This window comes from Chiloscyllium plagiosum, unplaced genomic scaffold, assembly GCF_037043375.1.
Source record: "Chiloscyllium plagiosum isolate Xiang-an unplaced genomic scaffold, Cpla_swu_hap1 HiC_scaffold_11, whole genome shotgun sequence".
NCBI classification, from domain to species: domain Eukaryota; kingdom Metazoa; phylum Chordata; class Chondrichthyes; order Orectolobiformes; family Hemiscylliidae; genus Chiloscyllium; species Chiloscyllium plagiosum.
This window is the reverse complement of record NW_028270149.1, coordinates 67,266,230-67,284,974: the sequence shown is the minus strand read 5'-3', so window position 1 is coordinate 67,284,974 and position 18,745 is coordinate 67,266,230.

Here is an 18,745-nt window from a genome sequence, read left to right as displayed (position 1 = left end):
TAGCAATGTGGAAGAGAAATTTATATTTACACCATGTAACATTTTGTTCTGAAAATCAGAGTAATTGTTATATTAAAATAGTTCTTTTGAAGAAATATGGAAACAGACTCAGATGTGAATGAATAGGGAAGTGGAATTAGAATAAATAATTCATGTGCAATCTTCAGGGACCAACTTATGTTGTTTCTTTTCTGTTGCATTCTATGCTGAAAATCCAAGAATTTTAACGGTCCATTTCTCAGAATAAGTCTTTAGCAAAAGTTATAACTTGATTGTTGATTTGACAGCCTCACTTTCTGCAACAACTACATGACTAACTATCTCTCAATTTGACGCTAAAGATGTTGAACAGATTGAGTAGTCTAAACTTCGGTTCATTTTTTAGTTTTTCATTTTGATGAAAAATACATACCCCAAAAGCTTATTATTCTGCCTTTTCTCTTCAGGATGTTGATAAACGTGTTGTTTAGTCATAGTGTTGCTGTTTTTGTTTTAGATTTACAACAATCAAAAAAGTTTTCTTTTTCAATCTACATTGATTGTTTGTTTGATTTATTTATTTATTGTCACGTGTACTGAGGTACAGTGAAAAGCTTTGTATACAAGCAGTACAGGCAGATCATAGTAAGCCAGCATGTACAGATCAGAAGGACTTAGACAGAGGCAACCAGGTTATATTGCACAGGGCATGCACTAGTAAAGAGAATCATTAGCAAAGTCAGCATTATTTGAGTCTAGAGACTCCATTCCTTAGTCTAATAATGGCCAGGAAGAGCTGTTCCTGAACCTGATGGTGCAAGTGTCCAGGCTCCTGTATCTTCTGCCTGATGGAAGAGGTTGGAGGAGATCATTAATGGAGTACAATTATGTTGTACAATGATGTCCTTGATGATGTTTGCTATAAATGGAGTCCATGAATGGGAGGCTAGCTTCTGCAATGGTCTGGGCTGTGCACACCAGCTTCTGTAGTTTCTTACGGTCCTGGGCAGAGCAGTTACCTTACCAGGGCATTATGCACCTGGACTGTATGCTTTCAATGGTACATCTGTAGAAATTGGTGAGGGTTCATTCAAAGCAATTTAAAGAAATGAATAATTTGGAATCATGCACTGATTTTTGTCATTTGCCCAAGTTACCTTCACAATGGAAAGCCCTGGAACATACAGTTCCAAAATTCAGCCTGATCTGCTGAACAGGTGATAAGGACACTGTCTCAAATGGACCAGTTCCTTTTCCTATTTGTGCATGTGCTTGAATTTTGAAGGCTAAGGAGTGATCTGATTAATGTCTTCAAGATAGCAACAGGCAAAGTCAGGGTAGAGCAACTAGTTCCACTGGTTGGTAATTTTAGAACCATGAGGCATAGTCTGAGAATTAGGGCCAGATTTCTCATGAGATGTTAGAAAGCACGTCTAAACACAAAAGATGGTAGCAACAATGAATGCAATCAAAATGAGGAGAGGCTATTGTTTGCCCCCATAAGCAAGTTAACCGCTGGCATCAAGACCAACCACTACTCTAAACATCATGATGGTCTGCAACACTGAACTATCATCTCCTGGAACTGGGTGTTAATCAGGTCTGTATAGCTTGAGGCATCCGACGCTGCTGAATCACCATCCTCAACCTCATTCTTGGAAGACTGTTCCTAATCCCCCATTTGCTCAGCATCCAGCTCTTCACCTCTGGGTCTCCTGCAGAAGTCATGCATTCTGACGGACCCTGTGCCTGTGGCCTCTCCCTGTGCTGGGTGTTTTTTCATTCCCTCTGGTAGTTTGCTGCTGGTCCTGGATGTGCCATCAGCCCTAATCTTCCAAATCAAGCTTTGCCACCTTAGGAAGGCAGCCACTGTACTCCTGCTGGAAATGACCTATAGTGACTATAGAAAGAAAGGATGAAAGAGGTTTTAAAGTTTCAAAAGAGTAATTGGTGGCATACCTTGCAGATAAGCGTGGCATACAATCCTCCTGTATAGTGAGATGTGTTGCACTAGCATTTGAACCCTTAGTACTTGGCATGCAAGTGGATGACAACTTTATAATTCTCTCCTGGAATGCAGGCTTCACTGGCTGAGCCAGCATTTAATTGCCATCCCCGGTTGCCCTTGAGAAGACAGAGTGGTGACCTGCCTTTTGTATACTCCAGCCACAATGCTTTAAGGGAGGGAGTTTCGAGTTTTTGACCTCGTAACACTGAAGGAACGGTGATATATGTCCAAGTCAGGATGGTGAGTGGCTTCGAGGGTAACTTGTTGATGGTGGTGTTCCCATGTATCTGCTGCTCTTGTCTTTCCAGATGACAGCGGTTGTGGGTTTGGAAGGTGCTGTCAAAAGAGGCTTGTTGAATTTCTGCAATGTAAATGGTACACCCTACTGCTGCTGCATGTCAGTGGTGGAAGGAGTGGATGTTTCTGGATATGGTGCAAATCAAGTTGTATGTTTTGTCCTGGGTGGCATCAAGCTTCTTAAGTGTTGTTGGAGTTGCAATCATCCGGTCAACTGTGGAATATCCCAGTATGCTCACTTGTGCCTTGCAAATTGTGGACACACTCTGCTGGGTCAGCACATGAGTTACTTACTGCAGGATTTCTGAATTGCCATTGTAATTGCAGTATTTATATGGCTAAACCAATTTCTCATCAATGGTAAACCTCAGGATGTTGACAGTGGGGAATTCAATAATGATAATGTTATTAAACATTAATGGGCAATAGTTAGATTCTTTCTTATTGGAGATGGTCATTGCTTGGACTAAATTCAACTCTTTCATCCAGGCTTGAACCAAAGTTGTACTGAGGTCAGGAGTTGAGTGGCAGAACTTAAACTATGAACAGGTAATTGCTTACCTAGTGCTGCTTGATAGTACCGTTGATGACACTTTCCATTACTTTACTGAAAATGGAGAGTTGACTGATTGACAGTAATTTCAAGGTTTGTATTTGTCCGGCTTTTTGTGTATGAAACATGACTGTACAATATTCCATGTTGTTGATAGATGTTAGTGTTGTTGCAGTCCTGAAACAGCCTTGACGAGGGTGTCGGCATGTTCAGGAACATACATTTTCCATGCTATTACTATGTTGTCAGGGCTCATAGCCATTGCAGTGTTGAGTGCCTCCTGCCAGTTCTTTACATCATTTGGAATTAATCAAATTGTGTGAACACTACAATCTGTAATGCGAGGGACCTCCAGATGAGGCTAAGGTGGATCATCCACTCAACATTTTGTAGGATTGAGCAAAAACCCCATAATCTAAAACAGTGGACAAGACCCTGAACTTGTCTAACATTTAAAATACTGGACAAAAGCTTGAGCTCAGGCTGCAACAAATATACAGCCTGAATGATTTCAGTCTGGGACAGTTGTTAACTTGGAATTCCTACACACACCTCCACTCCAAGACAACAATCAGCCAGACCTAGCACTCTTGACTGAAACTCGCTTTTACACCTCGGGATACCCAACACAAACATTTTGGAACTTATACAGATACCGGACATTCAACTTCAATCAATACTCTTTCACAGAGATATCGGGTGTTCAACTTCAATCAGAATCCATTGACACATACTCTTAACTATCAGGATGTCAATTGACCTCATAGGGAACATTAGAAACACAACGAATAACACAGATTTGAGAGGAAATAACGGAGCACACAGTCTGTATAACTGCTAGCCCTGATCTGACCTGGAGAGAGAGAAAGCTTTCTTCAACAAGCTTCTGCAGAGAACAGCTTTCCCACAAGCTTCCAGCCCCAACAAGCAGCTTCGGAACCAAGAACCACAGAAACCGAACAGAGAAGCTGAATTGAGAAGCCAAACCAAGGATATCATTGCAACAAAGGACATCAGAGAGGAGGGCGACCAACCGAGCACTATCTAAACAATAGATTCCAGGCATGGGCCTGTTCCAGACCAAGAGAACTGACAGTGAGAACCTCAGCAACTAGATGCACTTTAAAATTGTGTTTTCCCCTGGGGTGAGCTGAAACCCCTGAGACTCCTAAGTTTCCAACCTGGCTAGCAGGGAGGGGAAGATGGGTGGTGACAGTGAACGGACCCCAAGGGTAGGAAGCCTGAAGAAAGTTTCTGTGATTAAAAGTAATGCTTAGCTTCTAATAGTGCTTCACCTGTGTTTAATTTAATAGCGTATTTAATTATTGTCTTCTGTATTGTTGATTATGTCAATTTCATTGTTTACTCCATTTGCCGTTATTTCTTGTGTTACGTTTACCTTTGTATTTAATAAACATAGAGATTCTTTTGCCCTGAAACACCTGTCCACTGCCTTCTTCATTTCACATTCCTCAATAAATCCAGTTTCCAAACTAGGGATCTGGGGGTGACGTGAACCACCCAGAAATCAGTACATTACTGATTGCAAACTAGAACCCTACAGCTTCTAGCTGAAGATTGTTACAAATGTTTCAGCCTCATGTTTTGCACTGAAGTGTTGGGCTCCTCTATCATTGAGATGTGGCTATTTGTGAAGCCTATTCCTCTGGTGAGTTGTTTAATTGTCCACCATCATTCACAACTGGATGTGACAGAACTGCAGAGTGTAGATCTGATCCATTGTTTGATTAGTTGTGTGTATGTGTCTGTGACTGGAATGATGGTAAACTTTCTCTCCACAATGGGACTACTATCTGGTGTCTTGTCCTGTCCCATAGCATGTTGCATTCTGATTGCATTCCTGAAAACAGTGCATAATTTCGAATACTAAAATAAAAATAAATAACTGCAGGTACTGGAGATCTGAAACAAATTAAACCAGAAATTTAAATTCAGTTTCAAAGAAGGGTCACTGGTCTCGAAACATTAACTCTGCTTTTTCTCCCTACTGATGCTGCCAGACCTGCTGAGTTTCTCCAGCAATTTCAGTTTTTGTTTCAGATTTCCAACACCTGCAGTTCTTTGGTTTCTAATGTCACAAAGCTGGTTCCTTTTTTCCTAAAAGCTGCTCCTTTTCTCAAGAATGCTATGTCCTTGGTTTCTTTCCAAGGAGTCATAAACGCTCCCAGTGCCGATTAAACTGGTTTGATATAGAGATTAAAGGGTATCAAGAGGCCTTTTTGTTTATATGTAAACAGATGAGACTTTAGGCCAAAGTGGTCTTGCTTTAGAAGTGACCTGTATAATGAAAGGGGCGTGGTCAGCTCTTTAGCTGAGCAGTTCAGTTCAGACCCAGAACTGGTTGGGAGTTCAACAGTGAGCTATGTGGAAACTCTCTCTCTCCTTCTACTCTTCTAACTTCAATCTGTAAGCATTTGTTCCTTTTTTTTGTAACTGATTTTTAAAGGAATTTGCTTATTGGGACTGTTGTGTATGTTTGGAACAGTATAATTAACTTTAGTTTGGATAGACTGAGTTCTGTAGAGGTTCTTTATTCTGTTCTTTGTGTTTCATCATGTAATTTTGTGAATAAATTTCTGTCTGTTTTAAAACCTAGTAGTCAACCTAGCTAGCTTACTCCAGGTAATTCTCACTATACACTTAGCAAAACAAATTGCCAAGTTATGGTCTGGGTGCCTGCTCAAGAATATTTTGAGTGGTCTAGCCTAGTCCATAACACTAAAAACAGAAATTGTTTCAGAACTGAAGGGTCACTGGACTTGAAATTTTAACTCTTACTCTTTCCATCGATGCTGCCAGACCTGCTGAATTATACCAGCAATTTCTGTTTTTGTTTGGTACAGTTTTAACTGATGGCCTGAACGGTGAAACTGGGGCTTTACTGTCAGTTGAAGGCATAAACAGAATCAGAACAGCCCAATGCTCTTTTACATTGTTCCAGGTCCTATAGTGATAACTTTGATCTTTCAAGGCATGAACTAACATAACTATTTCAGTAAAGCAATATACTCATCGAATAGTCATGGTATTAGAAACAAAATTCAATAAAATTTAGACGAGACCACCAAAACTGGAAACAAGACAATTTATTACGAACTTGCAAGTAAGGGCTTCAATTGCATGAGCAAATTAGAACTTAGGTTAGTGTACAGTTATACCCTTTGAGCTGAGTGAGGTCATCTCTCCAGACTCCTAATTACCCAATCTCTCTTCCTGTGCCAGACCACTGCCCAGCTGTGCTCCACCCTTCCCCAGGTTGGCAACCTTCCTTTCTGTAAGTGCTGACACATACATTTATTTTGTCGACAGTACATCTAGATTTGGTTTAACATTTTGTATCAATTCTGCTGGTACATTCCATCCTCGGACATTTCATTAACTTGTATCATTTTGTATAGCTCAAGCATTTCGGTTATCTCAGCTTTTTGCTAAAAGCATAATTTTACAAAAATAACTTTTTGTTATAGTAATTACACACCAAAGTTAGTATTTAATTAACCACAATTATACACTGAAAAGTCCCCAGATACCTGCAGGGTTAATAGTTCTCTTGCTGTACCCCTTTTCTGTATGCTTTTTCTGTATCTGCAAAAACAACACTTTACCCCATTTCTAACAATGGGAATTGATTTTGTTTAGCTGGTGGAGCCTGCTGAGCTTCAACCCTAGTCTAGCCATGAACTTTTTCCACCACCTCCTACATGGACACAGTAGAAAGTTGGTTAGGATAATTAAATTGAGACCCTGGAGTTAAAATTGCCTGGCCCTAATACTTGTATCAGTAGGTGAGATTGTAACTCACATTGTTACCCACTAACCCAAAACGTGCCTGGAGTTAAATCAATGTGAAAATCATTGTTATGTTGTTACCTTGTAGATCAGACTGCCATTTTCCTCATTCCAAATATTCTGTTCAGAATATTTAGTTCTGCAGAGGCCAATGCGGATCAATATGTTGTGACTCCAACATCACAGGAGTAGGATGTGTGGATTATAAAGCTTCGGGCAGGTAGTCTTGTATTGATAATATTGAACTAGGCTCTGACTGTGAATTACTGCATTCAATTTATCAGCTAGTAAGACTAACTTGTAACATGTTTTGCACTTTTGTCCAGCATTTTGAAACGCGATTTGCCACATTGCATGTCTGATTTGACCAAATGCCATTCAACTCCCTCCTTGTTTTAGTCAATTGTACATTATCCCCCATAAGTAGTTTATTTGAAGGAACAACCTCTCCTTTCTCTTTTTCAGACATGGATCTGCTTTTCACTTCTGACATTTTCTGGATTTCCCATATCCATAACTATATTAATGGAATACATCTTGTGCAATCTTGTACACACAATCTGATGCAGGATTTGTGGAAAGAATCCAGTGCCATGCAAATAATGTGAAAGTAAATGAGACACGTCAGATTTCTGAAAAAAAAAACGCAATCTGTTTTTAGCCATCAATCTACTTCAGGAACTCATAGCTGCAAGGTCATGAGTGATTTCTGTGAAGATTTAAAAGCTTTTCAGGAAGCTTCAAAATTCTCACGAGGTGGAAAAGCAAGATGAAAATTGGTTTGAGACATTTCTCATTCCTCTTTTCTCTATCCTCAATGTTTTATTTATTCCGACCTGTACATCAGTTGGATTTTTTTTTCCCTGAGCATGTTTATTTAAAAACACGCGCTTTCATCTTGTGCATTCACAACCTAGATTCAAAGAGCACACTTTCTGCACCTTTCTTAACAGCCCTTGCATAAAATCAAATCAATCTTTTTCCCTATAGCACTAAAATCTCCAGAGCTGAATCCTATTGCAAGACTTTTCTTCTTTCAGCTAAAGCAGACTTATTTGAAAGTCTGCTTAGTTGAGCAACATCTGTTCCTGGAAACTCTGAATCAAGACACAGGTACAAACATATTCTCTTCAAAGTATTTTAGATCTGAAGGAATAAACCTCTTTTTGGGCAAGGGAAGAAAATAATCTGATATTTCTTTCATTTTTGGTCTTGTCAAGATCAATTCCGTCAGTTCCCTTGTTTCCTTTTAGGTCTTGAATGCTGATATGAGCTCTCTCACTGATATTCCTCAATTGAGTACAAGACATTAGAATGTAAACGTTGTAATGTACATTTCCATTTAGACATTTTTGTTAGTTTACAGAAACAATCTGCTTTAGAAGGCTGTTATGTAACATTCATTGAAATTATTTCTGATGCTTAGGATACAGTTGGAAAGGTGTATGACTGAATTGTCCAATATTGTGGAGCTGTTGTAAACCATGTATGAATACAGCCAGGGTTTTTTTTTAATGCATTTCAGAACAATCTTACAATTGGTTAAATGATAATTATAAAATTGACTCACCATTTTCCAGGAACGCCATATTTGTAAAACTGTAGTCATTTGTAGAAGATGTGCAGTTGTAAAACATAGTTTCAGAATAGTGGATACACTGATGGTCACACATGTAAACAAGTCTACACAGTACAACGCCAATTGCCATCAAAAGAGATACCGGCAACAGACAAGAAACCCCCATTAGAAAGACAACACCTGAGGTATATCTAGGGACATCAATAAATGCAGTTGTGCCGAACTGACTTTTAATTTTGGAGTATCTGAGAAAAGCTTATGGATGCTTAAAGTTAACTTAGAATAAACACACATGGGAGAGTTGAATTGTGAGCACTGTTGCTAATCAACCAACTTTACTGTTGACCCCGTTGCATGACTTGATCTCACCTTCATCAGAAGAGCTTGAGGAGACCAATGACCTTCCAGAGCATAAGTAGGCCCAAAGCAAACAGCTGTCCAACCACTGTCCGTGACTAAACCATTATTGAGCAATCAGTCAAGAGGGAATCAATAGAAAACTTCATTGAGCTTTCCAGACGTAACGAAATCCAGACATAAGAAAGGATCAAGTGAGATCAGGGATAACCTCTTCCGATTAGAAAGTGATTATCTGATCCAGAAATCCAGAATACTAGAAGGAACAAAATATTTAGTTCAATAGAGTCGCTATCTTCCATGATGGAAATTCAGGAGAGTAAAGATAATAAAAGGAACAGGTGGAGACCATTTGGTTCCTCAAATCTGCTCCACCATTCAAAAAAAAATCATTCCTCACATTGATTTTCCTGCCCTATCCCCATTTCTCTTGATTTCCCTACTGATCAAGAATCTACCTATCTCAGCCTTAAATATATACAAGGACTCTGTCCCCACAGCTGTCTGTGGTGAAGAGTTCCAAAGACACTCAACTCTCTGAGAGAAGATCTTTCTCCTCATCCCAATCTTAAATTTGCATATTTTTATCTTGAGGTTATGTTGTCTGAACCATGCCTTTCCAAGAAGGGAAACATCCTCTCAGCACTTTATGGCCATTCAAGTAAGATAATGGACAATGCCTACAAAGAACAACATCCTTCACACAAGAATCCACATCTGCCACCATTACTTGGTCTACTCTAAAGGTGACTCTGACTTTAGACATTGTGCTTTGGGTTTTGCAAGCACGTTCTGTTTGTGTATGGTCTGTGCTGTACTGATTAAGAGTATCTCGAGGAACATTATGTTTGATTTAATCAAGATTTGGAAGTGCCAGTATTGGACTGGGGTGTACAAAGTTAAAAATCACACACACCGGGTTATAGTCCAACAGGTTTATTTGGAAGCACTAGCTTTCATAGTACTGCTCCTTCATCAGGTGGTTGTCGAGTATAAGATCGTAGGACACAGAATTTATAGCAAACATTTACAGTGTGATGTAACTGAAATTATATATTGAAAAAGACCTGGATTATTTAACTCTCTCATCTTTTAGAATGAACGTGTTGGTTTCAGTTTTTTCATAAGTACATTCCAGAATGTTCTGAAAGTTACATTCTCAAGTGAACTTTAACAATAGGTACCATGTTGGCCCAGATAATGCATTGAAGGTGTGAGGTGCCCTGTGTGAGGCTGTCTGTGCCCCAAAGTTCAGACTGATTCTAATCTAAAAAAGGGATTCTTAGAATCTTACATGGATTCATGCAGTTTTTGAACAAAATAAAATATAATTCTGCAAGTGCAAATTCACCCCATAAACTTGGCTGTGTGTGTGTGTCTGTGTGTGTGGTTATGAATGTCTGTGAGCGAGTATATGTATGTGTGTGAATGTGAGTGTAAAGGGGAATAAGTCTATGAGAGGGTACGTGTGTGAGTGTGGGAGTGTATGAGAGAGAGTTTACATATGAGAGAGGGTCTGTGTGAATGTATTGGCCTGTAGGAGTGTGTGTATGTGTGTCTATAAGAGTGTCTGTGTGATTTGATCAACCAATCATTGAGATATGGGGCCTGGAACCTGGCATCACACCAATATTGCTCAATTGCATGGGAGGTAGAACATCTTTCTTGGATTGACTGCAACATAATATGAGTTGGAAATATCACTCAGATTGCCTGTATATAAAGCAGCACGAAATAGCTTGCTGAACCTTCAGTTGATTGCAGTAAGGTGTACAGGGGCTATCCAAGTTATCTGACTTATGAATGTGATCCCATACAGTTTATGAATGTGATCCCATACAGTGTAATTTCTTAAATATCAAATGTATGAACATTTTCTGTACTCATGAATGGCTCCTTTATATTATCCTTCGTTGCATTCTGATTTATGTACAATCAACTTGTGAAGAGACTCAGGAACGTGGGGACTGCCGACTTAAGGAATCCTTACACGTAGCACCAGATTCAATGATCATAACCATATCATCTGCACAACTATGAAAATGTTAGTAAGCACAAGACCTAGAGGAGACCCCATGTCTATATTTAATCTGATTCAAACCAGAGTCAGCATGAAATCAAGAATACTATTTGAGACACTTAACAATCAGTGAAATTAGCTGTGGTAACCATCTGTGTTGTTTGCTCAGAGCCTCTGAATTGGTATCTCTGGGCATTCCTCTCAAGGGAAAAGCATCTTTTGTTAACAGAGTGCTTTTGCTTTTTTATTGATCGGCCAGCCAGTCTGTGAGCTGTTGAAAAGTCCAGGTTTCTAGAGTGTCATCCCATTATATCTTTGATCTTGAACTGACATTTCTGATCAATTTGTGGCTCAGTGACCTGAACAATATGTTAATATTGCACTAATCACCAAACATGACAAAACTGGTTCCCATCTGGATGAGACAGCAAACATTGTCACAGACACAAATGGCACAAATGGTTCAGCTATGCATCTAGAATTCCTATTAGTTTGAATCACACTTGGATGCAACCAGCATAATCTCTCAGTGAGAAATGATTATAGTTATGCCTGTAGCTTTGCTTTGTGCTCGTTGTCAGTGACTCATCATCAATGCTACTGTACACTTCAGACAATTGAAGTGATAAAAATGGGACTGCAATGCAACTTCACGATAAGTTTAATAAGATGGAGTTTTTTTTTCTGTTAATTGCATCAAAAAAATTGCACTAATCTTGTAATGAAGAGTCCTGGTCTTACAGACTGAATTATAAGTCTTTACTTAGATTCATTCTCAGATGCAATATATTTGAGTTTTGTTGGCACAGATCTCCCTGATCAGTCGTAGACTAATATTTCAGATGTATCAGGCATGCCTTGAAATGGGTGTCACATAGTGGCTAAAATGAATTTTCTATCTCAAAAAAATTGAACTATCCATCTCCAGAGTTCTTCAAAGTATCCTATGGCAGTTCATAATGTGAATGGCAGCTTGGTAGGATTCTCTCTCGGAGATTCTATTATATATTACAGTATAACTCTCTGCCTGAGACATTTCATACGGGCAAGGTGTATGGCAAGTCATATTTCACATGGACCTTTTTAAAAAGGCCTAGCCCAACCACCACCACAAGCTCGTCTAATGTAATTACTCTCAGGAAGTATTTTAATGCAAATTATGGGACCATTATGTCCAATTGTATTTTCATAAAACATTTGAATTTGCTTCAATCACCTTGTTCCTAACATTAGTAAACGGTTACCACAGTTAATTGCACTGGTTGTTATCTGTCTCAAATAATATTCTTGATTTCATTCTGACTCCGGTTTTAATAGGTTTGAATCCGATTAAATGTTGAGGCAAGTTGTAGCCATGAGATCTCCTCAAGGTCCTGTGCTAACTTGTTCCAAACATTGCTCTGCTTTATGTGCTGTCTTCATTTATCTGAACTGTTCAGTTCTCCCATTAAAGCAATATAATTTGCATTGTTCGTTTTGGCCTCTTGTTCAGATCATAGCTGTAGCCATGTATATTTTTGTTTCAAATTTTCTGCAGAGAGATTCATGAATTTGTATCGCCACTCAAATCAAAATACTTTCTGATAAAATAACTTATCCCAATTAGGAATTGAAATGATAGAGTAAAGATATTCTGGTCTTTGCATTTTTGTTTTGCTGATGTGGTCACCAAAACAATCTCAAAGATTTACTGACGCTCAAGGATTTCAACTCTCAAACACACAGAGACTTGTTCTTCAATGACTAACGATGCAGTTAAATTAAAACCAACATCAGGTCATACACCCCAACAGAAAGTCAGCGCACCTATATTCTACTGCTGATGGCTGAATTCAGGTCAATGACAAATTGGTTCTGCACCCAAAGCATACTAAACACCTTTTTCACTATCCTATCTCCATGAGACTCCACTTTCAGGGAGAGGCTGAATAGGCTGGTGCTGTTTTCCCGAGAGTGTTGGAGGCTGAGGGGTGACTTCATAGAGGTTTATAAAATCATGAGGGGCATGTACAAAGTTAAAAATCACACAACACTAGGTTATAGTCCAACAGGTTTAATTGGAAGCACACTAGCTTTCGGAGCGACTAGATAAATGGGACTAGATTAATTTAAGATATCTGGTCGGCATGGATGAGTTGGACCAAAGGGTCTGTTTCCATGCTGTACATCCCTATGACTCTATGACTATGATTCTGTGCACTGCTAAATTATTTAAGTCTGCCCCAGGTATTCTCTTGACAACTATAGTACTGGTTATTCCAATTCATCATTCACACACTGGCCTTAATCAACAACACTAGAAGCTGCAGTCTGCAAGTTCTTGTGAAAATGCTATTTGTTTTATAAAACCCTGACAGCATTAAACAAAAAGGCTGCCCAAACTAATTTTTGAGGCCTGAGTCCTGTTGAAAAGAAACCTGTGATAAGATTTTTTTTTAATCTCTTGGAGATGAAACCTTTTGCCTCCCCTTTCACTGGTCTCAAACCATGCTATTCTCTACCTTGCCCATGGCCCAGTCTCACTGTGGCTAACTTCTCCACCTCTTCTCATATTTTCCATTGAGGGGTGTCATGTGAGATATGTGGCTTTTACACATTTCAATGTAATCTATTTTAGAGTTTGGCATTTGAATGAGAAGCATGTGGGCTTGGTTTGTATCTCTGAAGGGGTTTAATGATTAACTGTTAAGAGGGAGAGGAAGAGTGAGAATGCAAATAAGAGTGAGACTTTGACTTGTACTTCCTGGAAATTGATAGGGTTTTGTTTTATTAGTTGAGTTTTACAAGTGAACAGAGTAAACAGTGCAGCAGGCTTCAGTTAGAAGGGTCAAAAGATTTATTTTGTACTTGAAGGAAGCTATCCTGGTGTCAGTTTTGTAGATGTCTTCGAGCTTAGATGCAAAACAGTTGCTCCTAAATTAGGAGACATTTTAGAACAGTTAAGGAATAGACTACCTCAGTGTAAGGAGTTTTGTTCTGAAATTCCCCAGTCCAGAAAGTTTTGGTTAAAATGCTAAAGCCATTCCTTGAAACTACAAAAACCTATGCTCAGTTGAATGAAGATTCAAAGGAGAGGTGATCAGATTCTCCGGACCAAGCTATTGAAGCCACAACTAATTCAAATCCTGTGTCTGATAGAGGAGGGAGTTCTCTCTGGCGTGATAGTGTAAAGGACTGCTATTGGGATAAGTGGGATTGCCAATAACTGTATGTTTTGAAATGTACATAAATAATTTGCATTATTCTAATATACTCATTCTTTTTGTAAAATAAACTTCTGTTTTATTGTTAAAATCAAATCTGCATTCTGATGTGATTATATTCTACTGCGAGGCCGTCTTGTGAAAGCCAAAAAGGAACCAAGTATGATCTATTAAATCAGCTTTCAGTCTGACATCAGATTTGTCCTGTAATACCATCAGCTGGCGTCATGATAATTTTTAAATCTCAACACAATGTCACTGTGAGAAAGGGTTTGGAAGAATTGGACTAGAATGTGAAACTTATAACCAACAAAATGTTTGAATGGCATAGCTACATTGAAAGGGATTTGGATAAACACAAGGGAAAAAAATGAATAGAAGGATGTACTAATTAAGTTACGTGAAGAAGCCTAAGGCTCAGCATAAACACTAATGTTGATCTTTTGGACCAAATGGTCCTCCAATATGCTGTGAATACTGAATAGCACTTCAACAAAATTTTTATAAACCTTTTCCCATTGGAAAATAGTGGCCAAAATCCCAAAACATGGCAATACCACTGAGTTCACTGGACCATCCCAGCTGCTTTCTAAATATTATCACAAAATCTTAGGTGTAGTGGACAACAAAGAGTGTTACTTCAAAGTTCAACGGGACTGTGATCAGATTGGCAGGTGGAGTTTAATCTAGATAAATGTGAAGCGCTGCATTTTGGAAAGAAAAATCAGGGCAGGACTAATACACTTAATGGTAAGGTCCTGGGGAGTGTTGCTGGACAAAGACACCTTAGAGTGTAGGTTCATAGTTCCATGAAAGTGGAGCCTCAGGTAGATAAGATAGTGAAGAATGTGTTCAGTATGCTTACCTTTATTGGTCAGTACATTGATTATAGCAGTTGGGAGGTCATATTGTGGCAGTATAGGACATTTAGCTAGGCCACTTTGGAATACAACATTCAGTTCTGGTCTCCTTCCTATAGGAAGGATGTTATAAAACTTGAAAGGGTTCAGAAAAGATTTACAAGGATACTGCCAGGGTTGGAAGGTTTGAGCTATAGGGAGAGGCTGAATAGGCTGGGGCTGTTTATTCCTGGAGCATTAGAGCCTGAGGTTTGTAAAATTATGAGGTTTATAAAATTATGAGGGGCATGGTTAGGGTGTGTAGATAAGGTCCTTTTCCTGGGGTGGGAGAGTCCAGAACAAGAAGGGCATAGATTTAAGATGAGAGGGGAAAGATATAATAGTGACCTAAGGTGCAAAGTTTTCAGGCAGAGAGTGGTGCGTATACAGAATGAGCTGCCAGAGGAAGTGGTGGAGGTTGGTACAATTACAACATTTAAAAGGCATCTGGATGGTTTTTTGAACAGGAAGGGATATAGGCCAAATGCTGGCAAATGGGACTAGATTAATTTAGGGTATATGGTTGGGATGGAGATGTTGGACTGAAGGATCTGTCACCATGCTGTTCAACTCTATGACTCTACGACTCTATAAAGAAGGATTAAATAGTAAGGTTACAAAGTTCTGAGAACATTATGAATATATAAATTGAGTTTTCCTATTAGGCTGCAATTATATTGCACCAAATTCAAATACCAGTAGACAAGAGAAAGGCTCTTACTGGGAGTTTATTTCTCAATTCTCGTGTTATATGAGGATGTAAAATTCTGAAACACTTAATGCTGAGGAGTACTTTAAACAGTGCATTATGTGATGATGACATATGGACTAGGGTAAGGGTAAAAGCTTTGGGTCTGAAATGAGTAAATCCAAACTTTAAAATCTTTCTCATAACCTTGTAATGACATCTACCATACCAATGTAACTTGTAGTGCTGGTTGCTAACTTTCAATAAGCCATATTTGTCTTGAAAACAGTTCTATTCTCATTTGATTAGTTGGTGGATTTTGTCTACCACATTAGACCAAGCTGACCCTATAGATCCCAAGCAAGAAAGAGAATGGCGGAAGCAAATCTACCAGGTGGATTTTACACCATGGTAACTGTCATGAAGGTTCATCTTACAACATTCAGGATGCCTAAACATTAAGTAGTCACTTGACTTATGAGTCGACTGCCACTCTCTTCTAGATATGTGAAATGTTTTTCTCATCAATGCAACACAGCAATTTTAGTTTACACTTAGTTTCCAATAAATAATTATGCATTAAGAAATGCAGCTTCTCCCTGAATATGGGTTGGACCAGCTCAGCACTTGTTCATTTTCAAAGTATTTGTTAGAAGCTTGAGATGAGAATTCATAAGAATTGGAGGAATATAATATATTGGTTGCTGAAGTGCGATCATTCTAATTATCTACTGGATAATTTTAGGAGCCTCTGGAGGGCTCAGAGAAATTAGCTCTGTGACTTGAATTATAAGTTAACTTCATGCCATCTCCCTTTGTTGAAATAAATGTCATGGTACAGATCAGTTTTCAAATCTTTTACTCAAATTCATGAAAAATAATGGCAATTCAATGTGAAAATGTTTGAACCTCTATTTTCATATTTGTTTTTGCACAGTGTGCCAACCCCAGGCAAAAAAAGGGACTTCCAATTATAATCAATATTTTTTATCAGAGAAATTTCAGTAATAAAGCAAAAATAAAATGCTGTATATATGGGGTTGATTTTTGCAAGTGCTTTGAGCACATGTAGGAAGACTGTCAAGGTGGCTGATGGAGGACCCCTTCCCCAGCAAAGATGTTTTCTTGGCTCTGCAATATTAATGCTCAAATTGTCTAAATTTGATGTTAATGGTTTCATGGAACATAATCATGCCAACATGGCACTGCCTGCTCTCTCCAAGTGCAAATCCCTTACCTCGACTGTGGCTTGTACCCATTCCCAACCCTGACCTCACTTACCTGGCTGTGAAGATAGATGGTTATTTACGCACTACTTCCTCCAGACGGATCCCAGAAGAGGCCTTCACAAAAGATGGCCCAACAGAAGCTGCAAGACCACTTTTGATCAATAGCTCATAAAGGATCAGGTTAAGATGGATGACATTGCTAATGGCAACCAAGTAAATGGCTGTCCATAATGAGATGTGGTCCTGGGTCTTGCTGACCACAAAGTGGTTTTACCCCTTTGTTAATTGGGCTGCTTGGTGGGATCCATCAACATCAACACCTCATCACGGTGAACAGGAGACAAGTAAGTACTGCCGATGCTGGAAGTCAGAGTGAATAGCTGTGAAGCTGGTAAAGCACAGCATGTCTGACAGCACCGGAGGAGCTGGAAAGTCAATGTTTTGGTTGAAACCCTTCGTCACAGCCTTATGAACATTCTTCTAATTCTTCTTAACTGTTCTCCAATTTAATATTATGACCATGTTACTGATGATTGATTGTTTGATTACACTGTCAAAATACACCCCTCATCACCTTCAGAGTAGGGAACTGGGGCAATGGTTGGCCAGATTGAGTTTGGACTCATTTTAAATAAGAATCTTAAGAAAAAGGAATAGTAGTCCATCCAACCCTTCTGACATTCAATGAGACCAAGGCTGATCTACCACTTCAGTCTATCTTCCTGCATTATTTCTATTTTCCTTGATATTTTAATGTGTAGGGATCTATTACTCTACTTGAGGCCTACACTGGTTAGTTCCAAACGATTAATGAAAGAATTAGATTGGAAAAAAAAATACCGATTCATCAAAAGTTCAAAAGCAAAGATGTTTTCTTGGCTCTGCAATATTAATGCTCAAATTGTCTAAATTTGATGTTAATGGTTTCATGGAACATAATCATATAACTCACAAAGAAAAAGGCATTGTGTTACTGAGGTACTTTATATAACCTTACTTGGAGATGTTATGTTTAAAAAGATTGTAACTCAAGTTTGGTGGGCATACAAGGAGTGGTTTCTATAAAAGAAGCCATTGAAAGCTCACTATGGACACTGGATTTATAGATTATAGAAGAATACAGCGCAGTACAGGCCCTTTGGCCCTCGATGTTGCGCCGATCCAAGCCCACCTAACCTATACTAACCCACTATCCTCCATATACCTATCCAATGCCCGCTTAAATGCCCATAAAGAGGGAGAGTCCACCACTGCTACTGGCAGGGCATTCCATGAACTTACGACTCGCTGAGTGAAGAACCTACCCCTAACTTCAGTCCTATATCTACCCCCCCTTAATTTAAAGCTATGCCCCCTTGTAATACCCGACTCCATACGCGGGAAAAGGTTCACACTGTCAACCCTATCTAACCCCCTAATCATCTTGTACACCTCAATCAAGTCACCCCTAAACCTTCTTTTCTCTAATGAAAACAGCCCCAAGTGTCTCAATCTTTCCTCATACGATCTTCCTTCCATACCAGGCAACATCCTGGTAAACCTCCTCTGCACCCGTTCCAGTGCCTCCACATCCTTCCTATAGTATGGCGACCAAAACTGCACACAATATTCCAGATGCGGCCGCACCAGAGTCTTATACAACTGCATCATGACCTCAGGACTCCGGAACTCAATTCCTCTACCAATAAAAGCCAGTACGCCATATGCCTTCCTCACTGCACTATTTACCTGGGTGGCAACTTTCAGAGATCTGTGTACATGGACACCAAGATCCCTCTGCTCATCCACACTACCAAGTATCCGACCATTAGCCCAGTACCCCATCTTTTTGTTTTTCTTCCCAAAGTGAATCACCTCACACTTAGCTACATTGAATTCCATTTGCCACCTTTCTGCCCAGCTCTGCAGCTTCTCTATATCCTGCTGTAACCTGCCACATCCTTCCTCACTGTCAACAACTCCTCCGACTTTCGTATCATCCGCAAACTTGCTCACCCAACCTTCTAACCCCTCTTCCAGGTCATTTATAAAAATGACAAACAGCAATGGTCCCAAAACAGATCCTTGCGGAACACCGCTAGTGACGGCACTCCATGAAGAAACTTTGCCATCAACTACTACCC